Genomic DNA, 10,507 nt, shown 5'->3' on the forward strand with positions numbered 1-10,507 from the left:
ATTTCCGTGTTTCCAGGCTTAGGTTTTTGTTTCTTTGATGCCTACCACCAAAACTAAGAAAATACCATATAGCTCAGGTTTTTTATGTGTAAGCACTCCACCCCTGGCACTAGTTTTTGAACAGATAAAGGTAATTAAGACTGGCTGCTCCAACAAACAACTCATCTTGGTGATGTAACACAGTAAATATTTATCTCCTCTTCACATGCTAGCCTGATGTGGATCTAGCCCAGACCATGGCTCCTCTCCAAGGGGACCCAGGGACCCAGGAATATTCCACTGGGGGACTCTCTGAAGCCTTCACTTCCAGCCATGAAGATGGGGAAGACAGAGCCCATGGAAGATTACATGGGAGGGACATCTCAGAGACCAGACCTGTAAATGAAGGACAGCTCTTTGTTCAAATGTCATTGGCCAAATTTTGGCACATGGCCAGTCTAGGAAGGGAGGCTGTGAATAGAGGAAGAGTTGGATATGCACAGGTGCTCTTTGTTCCAATATGGTTTCTTTATCTCCTTCTCACTGACATGTAGGAAACACTCATATTTTTTCACTAATCCAACTTCAGTTATAGCATTGCCAATATTCTTCCTAAACTGAGGGCTATCTCTTGGAACTCTTAAAGTATGCTTTGTCATTCAGAAGCTTTCACTTAAAAGAAGGTATGGTTTTTGTTTTTCTTTTTTTCCTTTCTTGGTTTATGCTTTTGACACTTGTCTTAGAAATGTCTTTCCACCCTGAGGGCATAAGATCTTCCTTGTTTTCTTGCAGGTCTTTACATCATCAAATTTCTCTATGTGGAGATCTGGGATTGAGTTTTATATTTTCAGCCCATGAATAGCAAAGGGACCAGTCCATTTAATTAATAATCTGTATTTCCCAGCACGAGAACCCCACGTGGGTCACATATTTCCAAATGTACTAGCCCTCTTTCTGAACTCTCACTTTGTGCCATTTTTTCTGCTCACTTATGCATTGAAAACAATATTTGTTATTTTATATTTCTAGGTAATAGTTTTTAAGTTATTTAGTTTACCTTATTGTCCAAACTGAAGTTCATATACTTTTTTGAAAGAAGATTGTAATTATTATTGATATATGCTATTTCCTCTTATCATTAAATATTCTTCAAAAATGAGTTTTAATAACTGCGTATAACTCAGGGAAGCAACATAATTTGTTTAAACACTAGCCTTGGTGGGAGTTTATCTTGCCCTTTTTTATGTTACTATTTAATCTTGGCCTAATTTCCTCTGGCCTCCCCCATCTCAAGGATTCAAGAGCTTTATCAGGTGACAAAATTTCTGCTGCTCTTATCTTTCCACTCAGAAAGCAGTTAGTGTATGGAGTGTTCCCCTGCCCCTCAGAGCCCCTGACTCATTCATTTGCCTTCCTTAAGTCTCCCGCCACTCATTTCTCTGTCTTTTCCTCTGACCCATGCACACTTATCCCTTGCCCACTCCTTGATTTATAGAATTTCAACTTTACCAGGAGTCTATATTTATGCCTATTTGTCCATGTAAGTTCTTTTTCACTTGTTTACTAAAAGCAGTCTTTATGAGACAATGGTATGTTCTGTGATCCTCTGACAGACGAATCCCTGGGCTGGCCCCTGTTCCTGTTGAAGTAGCCAGTTGCAAGAATGTTGGGAGCTAGGATGGGTGTGAGAGGTAGGAGGTGCCATGCACATTGAAGAGCACTCTTGACAGCCACGGGACCTGATTTGGATTCTCTTTTGCCCTGTCACTTGCAGCATTATGTTCCCACAAACCAGTAAAAAAAGGGCTAAGAGACTGGTGCTGTTAGCACTTTGAATTAATGCACTGTTTCTGAGGCTAGGGGAGCTCCTGTCTGGAAGCTGGGGATGCTCAAGTCACCCTGGGTGCAGAGCTACATGGAAGGGAGAAGAAGCCAGGTCCTCTCATCGCCCAGAGCCACGTGATTCTAGAAGGAATCAAGGGAAGAACGGAATGCAAGTAAGGAGGTGTTGGAATGCCAGGGTAGTTGTGGACCTTTTGGAAATTCAAGAACAGCGCCCCTCTTTTTAGTCTCAAACTAAGCCTTTTGAGGCTGCCAATGATTTTTTTCCTTGGAAACTTCAGAAATATTCATTAAAGGATTCCAGCATTGCTGAATGTTATCTATTTTGGAAGAGAATGTCTTCTCACCTAATTTTACTTCATCAGATGGAAAAAAACCACAGATGGCAAACAGATCTTAGTTTACTTTTTTGTTACTTTGAAGGTCACAAATTTAAACCATGGCTGGTGGAATTCTCTTAAATTTCTGGGACCGTTAAATGTTTGAGAAGAAACTTTACAAAGTTGGCAAATGAAGCTGTTTATTCACAGCACAAAGTGCTAAAAGGACATTTATTTGAATAATTTTACGATGAAAAGAATTATTACATTGAGAGGCTGAGGCGGGTAGATTGCCTGAGCTCAGGAGTTCAAGAACAACCTGGGCAACATGGTGAAACCCTGTCTCTACTAAAAATACAAAAAATTAGCGGGGCATGGTGGCATACACCTGTAATCCCAGAGGCAGAGGAATAGCTTGAACCCGGGAGGCGGAGGCTGCAGTGAGCTGATTGTGTCACTGCACTCCAGCCTGGGCAACAGAGCGAGACTGTCTCCAAAAAAAGAAAAGAAAAGATTATAGAATTTGCTATTTAAAATAAAGCCAGCAAATATCTACTCTGGACTTGTCTCACCTCCCCACTGGAAAGCACAACCATAAACCCTGTAAATAACATAAGAAACAACGAAAGATGAAAAGAGAAACGTGAACTGGTTTGTGAGCCTGGGACTGGACAACGCAGTGGCAGAGTGTTTTACAGCCCTCACTCGACGGAAGCAGGCCACCAGACCCAGTGTTTCCAATACCCAACCTAGCTATGCAAGGTAACCCAGGTAGGCTCATTTGTCCCTCTAATCAAACAGAGTCCTGCAGCAACACCAGGCGGGCCAAGCAACCATCTAAGCATAGTTGGAGCCCTGCTGACAACAGGCCACCAGGGGAGGTGCTCTTTTCCTTTAACACAGGGGCAGAGAACCCCCCTCACCACCCACCTTGGGGCACCACTAATGGGGATCCTGCCCCTACATGTGCCTGGCCCCCACAAGCAGGAGCCATCCTGCCACAGCAAGGGCCTTGACTGGGAGGCCTCATTGTCCCCATCGTCTGCCGATGCCCCTCTTCCATAGAGACCCAGCCAGGGGAAGCTTCATCTGCCTTCTCAGACAACACCTGAGGTGCCTGGCGGGAGCCCAGCAGCATGAGATATACCCCCCAGTTCACATTAGCACCACTAGGGCTCTGCAAATTAGAGTGCCACAAAAGTAGGCCAGGACCTGTGTGCTACACCTTAACAAGTTAAAAGTGAAAATAAATAAAATACTTAAAATATTGACTTTAGTGACTGGGCACGGTGGCTCACACCTGTAATCCCAGCACTTTGGGAGGCCAAGGCAGGTGGATCACCTGAGGTCAGGAGTTTGAGACCAGCCTGGCCAACATGATGAAACCTCATCTCTACTAAAAATACAAAAATTAGTCTGATGTGGTGGCACACACCTGTAGTCCCAGCTACTTGGGAAGCTGAGGCATGAGAATCGCTTAAACCTGGGAGGTGGAGGTTGTAATAAGCCGAGATTGTGCCATTGCACTCCAGCCTGGGTGACAAGAGTGAAACTCTGTCTCAAATATATATATATACTTTAGTGATAAATAAAACAAAATAATTTAACAGAACCCATAGTCTCCTAAATAATAGGCAAAATGTCCAGCTTACAATTAAAAAATCATCCATCCTACCAAGAACCAAGAACATAACAAACTTTAATGAGAAAAGATAATCCACTGATGCCAGCACTGAGACAAATCAGGTGTTAGAATTATCAGACAAAAAGTTTAAAGCAACGATCTTAATAGTGACTTAACAAGCAATTACAAATTCTCTTGAAAAACTTAAAAGATAGAAAATCTCATAAAAAATTGAATCAAAAAAAAATGGGAACTGTAAAACTGAAAAATACAATAGCAGAAATTAAACACTCTGAGTAGGTTCAACAGTAGAGTGGAGATGACAGAGGACAGAATTGGTGAACTTGATGACAGATCGACAGAATTTACCCAACCTTAACAGAGAGAATATGGACCTAAAAAATGAACAGAAACTTCACAACCTGTGTGACTGTAACAAATGAGACAACATTTGTATCATTGGAATCCCAGAAGGAGATGAAAAAGAGAATGGACATAAAAGAGTAGCTGAAGCAATAGTGGCTGTAAATATCCAGACTTGGTGAAATACAGGCTTAAGAAGCTGGGCAACCCACAGATAGCAAAAACCCAAAGAAACTCATACCAAAATATATCATTCATTAAACTTCTGAAAACAGAAGACAAAGAAAAAAATCACTATTTCAAAATTTCTAAAATAATACATTTTTAACATTCTCACCACAAAAAATAATAAGTTGGTGAGGAGATGGATGTTAATTAGCTTGATTTAATCTTTCTGTAATGTATACATAAATCAAAACATCACATTGTACCTCACAAAAACACACAATTAGTTTTTACCAATTAGAAATAGATAATAATAGAAAACAGCCAGAGAGAAATGGCACATTATATATAAAGGAACAAACACCAATTCAAAGGACAGAGGATTTTTCATCTGAAACCGTGGAGGCCAGAAGGAAATGGCACTGCATTTTTCAAGCACTGAAAAGAAAAAGAACTGTCAATAATGAATTCTGTATGAAAATATTCCCCAGAAATGATGAGAGAAATAAAGACACTCCCAGAAGAAAGAAAACCAAAATATTGTGTTGTTAGCAGGCCTACCCTTAAAGCGTCGTTAAAAGTAATGCTTTAAACAGAAAGACAAAGTAAAGGAAGGAATCTTGGACTATCAAGAAGGAAGAAAGACCAGTATAAAGGGAATAAGGTGAGTAAATGCAATAGGTTATCCTTCTTGTCATGAACTCTCTAAATCATATATGATGGCTGAAAAATATCATCACACCATCTGATACACGACAATATTTAAAAATAAGGAGCTAAAAGGACCTAAATAAAATTAAGGCTTCCACACTTTGCTGAAAGTGATGAAATGCTGACACCAGTAGACTATGTTGTCACATGTATATTTTAATATTTAGACCAGCCACCAAGACAGTGACACAACATGATATACTCGAAAAACACGAGATATTCTCAAAAACACAGAATGAAAACCTAAAAAAAATTCAAGTGTTTCTTTTTTGCCACAGAAGCAAAAATGAACTAGAAACAAGAAATGAACAGAAAATTGTTACACTTTACATTAATACTGATATGGTTTGGCAGTGTCCCCACCTAAATCTCATCTTGAATTATAGCTCCCATAATTCCCACATGTTGTGGGAGAAACCAGTTGGAGGTAACTGAATCATGGGGGTGGGTTTTTCTTGTGCTGCTCTCCTGATAGTGAATAAGTCTCACAAGATCTGATGGTTTTATAAAGGGGAGTTCCCCTACACACACGTTCTTGCCTGCCACCATGTAAGATGTGACTTTACTCCCCATTCGCCTTCTGCCATGATTGTGAGGCCTCCCCAGCCATGTGGAACTGTGAGTCCATTAAACCTCTTCTCTTTATAAATTACCCAGTCTTGGGTTTGTCTTTATTAGCAGTGTGAGAACAGATGAATACAAATATGATTAAGGAAAATATAATATTTTATTTTACTTTCACTTCTTTCTTCTCTGGTGCTCTTCCTTTCTTTACATGGATCTGGGTTTTTGACCTATGTAACATTTCTTCCCCCTGAAAAGCTTCTTTAACTTTTCTTACAGGGAAGATGTGCTGAGGATGATGTGCAGTTTTTGTTAAAAATCATTGTTTCTCCTCCCTTTTGAACAACAAATTTGGCTAAATATAGAATTCTAGTTTGGTGGGGATTTTTTTCTTTCACACTTTAAATATTTCGCTCCATTCTTTTCTGTTGACATGGTTTCTTATGAGAAGTCTACGTAGTACTTATCCTTATTTTTTTAATAAGTAAAGTTTTTTCTTCCTCTCTGGCTACTTTCAAAATTTTATCTTTTTCTTTAGTTTTCTGCAGTTTGAACATGATATGGTATAAATGTTTTCCCTACAAGCCTAGATTTTTTATGTTCTTTCAATTTCATGGATCTGTAATTTGTACTCTATCATTAATTTTGGAAAGTTTTTGGTCATTATTACTTCAAATATTTATTTTGCTTCATTCTCTCTTCTCCTGTTATTGCAACTGCACTTAGTTATATCTCTTGTAATTGCCCCACAGTACTTTCTTGAATTGTGTGTGTGTGCATGTGTGTGTGTGTGTGTGTGTGTGTGTGTGTATTGCAAGTGTCTATTGACCTACCTTAAAGCTCACTGACAGCCTTGGCCACATAGTGAAACCTCATCTCTACAAAGAGTAAAGAAAATTAGCTAGGCATGCTAGTGCACACCTGTAGTACCAGCTACTTGGAAGGCTGAGATGGGAGGATCACTGGAGCCTAGGAGGTCAAGGCTGCAATGAGCCATGATCATAGCACTGTACTCCAACCTTTGTTTCCAAAAATAAAAAATAAAAAAAGCTCACTGACCCTTTTCTTGGCCATGACCATATTCAGTCTACTCATGAGCCCATAAAAAGCATTCTTTATTTCTGTCACAGTGCTTTTGACTTTCTAGCTTTTTCTGTTGATTCTTTTTTAGAGTTTCCATCACTCTGCTTTTATTATCCATGTCTTCTTGCAGGTTATCTACTTTTTGCATTAGAGCTCTCAACATATTAATAATAGCTATTTTAAATTCCCTGTGTGATAATTCCAACATGTGTATCATAGGAGAGTCTGCTTCTAATGCTTGCTCTGTCTTTTCAGACTATGGGTTTCAAGTTTGGTGGGGTTTTTTTGGGGGGGTTGGTTGGTTTGCTTGTCTTTTAGCATTGCGTTGTTGAAAGGTTAATATGTTGTCTGGACATAGTGGCTCATGACTGTAAGCTCAGAACTTTGGGAGGTCGAGGCAGGAGGATCGCTTGAGGCCAGGTGTTTGAGACCAGCCTCAGCAACATAGCAAGACCCCATCTCAAAAAAAAAAAAAAAGAAAGAAAGAAAAAAGAAAGGTGGACATGTTTTATTGAATAATGGGGTCTAAGGCAAATTAGTCTTTAGTTTGAAATTTTACATTAATTTGGCTAGGAGTTGAACTTTGATTAGTATTTGCTGTAGCCGTATATGCCACAGGCCCCAATTTCTCCTGGCTTTTGCTCTATTTTTAACTTTGGACTTCCCTAAGTGCTCTTCCTCAGAGAGAGTCTGTGACTTGCAGCTCTTCCCGCTGTAATTCACTCTTATTCTACCACAGCTCTGTTGGTGTGGTGCTAAGAGGAGTGTGCTTGGGGTTGCGGGGGGGCATTATTCTAAAATCTTATGATTAAATTGTAGTTTTTTTCATGGGCCTCTGTCTCAAGGCTGTGACCCTCACAAGTGTTTCTCTAGTCGTATTGCTTCCTTCCTTTTTGGTGAGACAGGAAGTCTAGAGTGGGCTGGAGTGGGAGCAATGCCTTTTCTCCAGCTGGGGGAAGACTGTAATAAAGTGTTTTTCCCTGACGAGCAGGTCTCTGTTACGGAGAAGGCTCCAGGGGAGCTTCATGAGAATTATTCTTCCCCACCCCTCACCAGAAACAGGAGGAGATCTTGCTTTTCTCTTCATTGTGAGAAGCTGTTGGGATTTCTGAAGGTAAAAACCGTAACAGTGGGTCCCTCTAGGACTGCAGCCCATAGGAGATACCCACTTTCACACTAGTCCATACTCAGCCTCCAGCAAGTCATCAAAATTCATGTTTAAGACTTCCTGCCAGTTACTGCTCCAGCAGCTTCTTCCCCAGGCCAGTAGATCTTGGCTGTGTCTCTGGATTCACCTGTCTCGACAGATTTCAGGGTGTGGCTTGTAATCTCAGTTCTCTGCTGGGTCTAGAAAAAGTCATTGATTTTCAGTTTTTTTTCAGCTTTTTCTTTTTCCTTTTATTTTTTGAGATGGAGTTTCGTTCTTGTCACCCAGGCTGGCATGCAATGGCACAATCTCGGCTCACTGCAACCTCCGTCTACCAGGTTCAAGTGATTCTCCTGCCTCAGTCCCCCAAGTAGCTGGAATTACAGGCACGCACCACCACACCCAGCTAATTCTTTTGTATTTTTAATAGAGACGGGGTTTCACCATGTTGGCCAGGCTGGTCTCAAACTCTTGACCTCAGATGATCTGCCTGTCTTGGCCTCCCAAAGTGTTGGGAAGCTTTTTCTTATTGATGACTTCTGATCTCTTCACATGTCAAAGCTGAACCCAGAAGTCTGATTAATTTTCTTTTTATTTTTTAGGGACATGTCCCACGCTAAAGGAAGTCTAGCTCCATTAAAAAGTAAACCATAATGGACCTCCTATTGAGTTTGGAGGAATTGCTGTGGGCTGATTGCACTGATTAAATCATTCATCCTCCATCCAGCATGAACACTTTGCATGCTCCCTGTGGGCCTGTGATTTGGATCTATATATTGGAATGCTCCTACAGAATTCAATGTCTTTAGATCCCAATCTCTTCTCTATTCCTCAACACATGGGGAGCTCCTTGGAATCCCACAGTGATTCCTGGTTACGGAGACCCAGACATACTGGGCATGATTGGACCATTCCCTGCCTGAGGCCATGCTGGAGCCAGAGACTGTGTGACAGAGATGTGCTTGTAGTTTAAATATGAGAAGACAGGGTTTAGTGCTGATATTAGGGCCTTAACTACAAAAATCCAAGTGAAATATGAGAACCCTGATTGTTGTGTTCCAACCTAAGACCCTTTGGTTGTTCCCAAATACCAAATAATTTGGGGGAAATACTGACATACTGACAGCCTCTGAACATTAGAGGTGGTCAGAAACCATGTCTCTTCTCCCAATCCTCCTTACCAGGGGTTGTGTGGAAAGCAAGTCTCAGACTGAACTCATACAGACATTTATTAGCTCTATGTATGAACCAGCTGATGCAGAATCCTTCATAAAACGTGATCTCTTAAGCTTCTATGCTGCTGCATTCTTTTAGGCCCCCTGGGAAGCACATTAAGTATAGAAGAATTCACCCCTGGCAATTGCAACCATTATGGGAAGGCGGGAACAGCTGGTCTGTCAGTCCGATCAAGTGAAGGATGAAACAGATTTCCACATCCTGAGCACCACTCCAAAGTGGGGAGACTACTGGGTTTGCTGGATGCTTTTACTTCATTCATACACGGGTGGAGGCACCTTTGCCAGTCTTCCAACCAATCACATATAATTATGCCACTTATTTCATCAAAATAAATTATCCAACAGTCCTTACACTGATAGATGGACCTGTTACTGCTGATTCTGATGGTAATATTTAAAGGTTTGCCTTAGTTGTTTCTGGAAAACTGATTCCAAATTAAGGTCTAAATTAAGGCAGTTAGGATTCCTCATTAGTGTCCTCCACATGGTAACTAAAAGCCCTGGGAGTTTAGATCAATGTTCACATAAACACACACACACACACATCACACACACATCACATACACACACACATCACACACACACACACACACACACACCATTCTAAAAACTTAAGAATTTTTAAAGTAAATTACTGACAGTACTTTAGCTTACTTTGTTTTTTTATTTTACTTGACTCTGTTGTCTATTGACAACAAAGCCCAGTGTTGTATTCTTAACCACTACTGATCATCAAACATGAATGTTTTCATTCTTAGAAAATCAGATGTACAAATAACCCCACACTTTCTGCATGTGTAACATCAGGCAGGTCATTTAACCTTTTTAGGCCCTAATTTCTAAATCTGCAAAGTGAAGTTAATAATGAGAGTTATCTGCTTCCAAGAGTGGTTGCCCGAACCCCATGAGATAAGATAAGTCAAGGCACTGTGGAAGCCATATGAGCAACAGGAGTGAGGAAGGTGTCATTAGTTGTCTGCATCTTGAAGGGAGAACATTCAGGAGGGAAAGTCTGCAGGCTTCCTCATCTGGAAAAACTCCCTGCTGCCTAAAGGAGCACAGAGCATCCTCAAAATCCACACACCCAAACCAACCCCAAAGGCACTTGTTATTCATAAGTGAAAGGTCCTGGGTGTGGGTGGATGAAAGTTGAAAGCTTTCCCAAGTCAAATGAGAATGTTTGCTTCCATTGCCTCACACTGTGGTATGAATAAGAACATTTCCTGACAGGGTAATGCTTTCCTGTCTTCTCCAAGCCATGAGTTCTTCTGTCACTGACAAATTACTTACAACTTCTGAACTGTGAGCTCTTTTATCACTCCAGACAAAATTCAAAAATTCAGGAGCCCACTGAAGCAGATAGAATGCTTTGGGTTGTAAGTAACAGGGAAATTCTAGAAAAGTTGACTTAGTTGCAAAAGGGATTGTCTTGGACCCAGAAGGCCCAGGTGGGCTGACTCAAAAGCTTGAC

Source organism: Pan troglodytes, chromosome 11 (assembly GCF_028858775.2).
Source record: "Pan troglodytes isolate AG18354 chromosome 11, NHGRI_mPanTro3-v2.0_pri, whole genome shotgun sequence".
NCBI lineage: Eukaryota > Metazoa > Chordata > Mammalia > Primates > Hominidae > Pan > Pan troglodytes.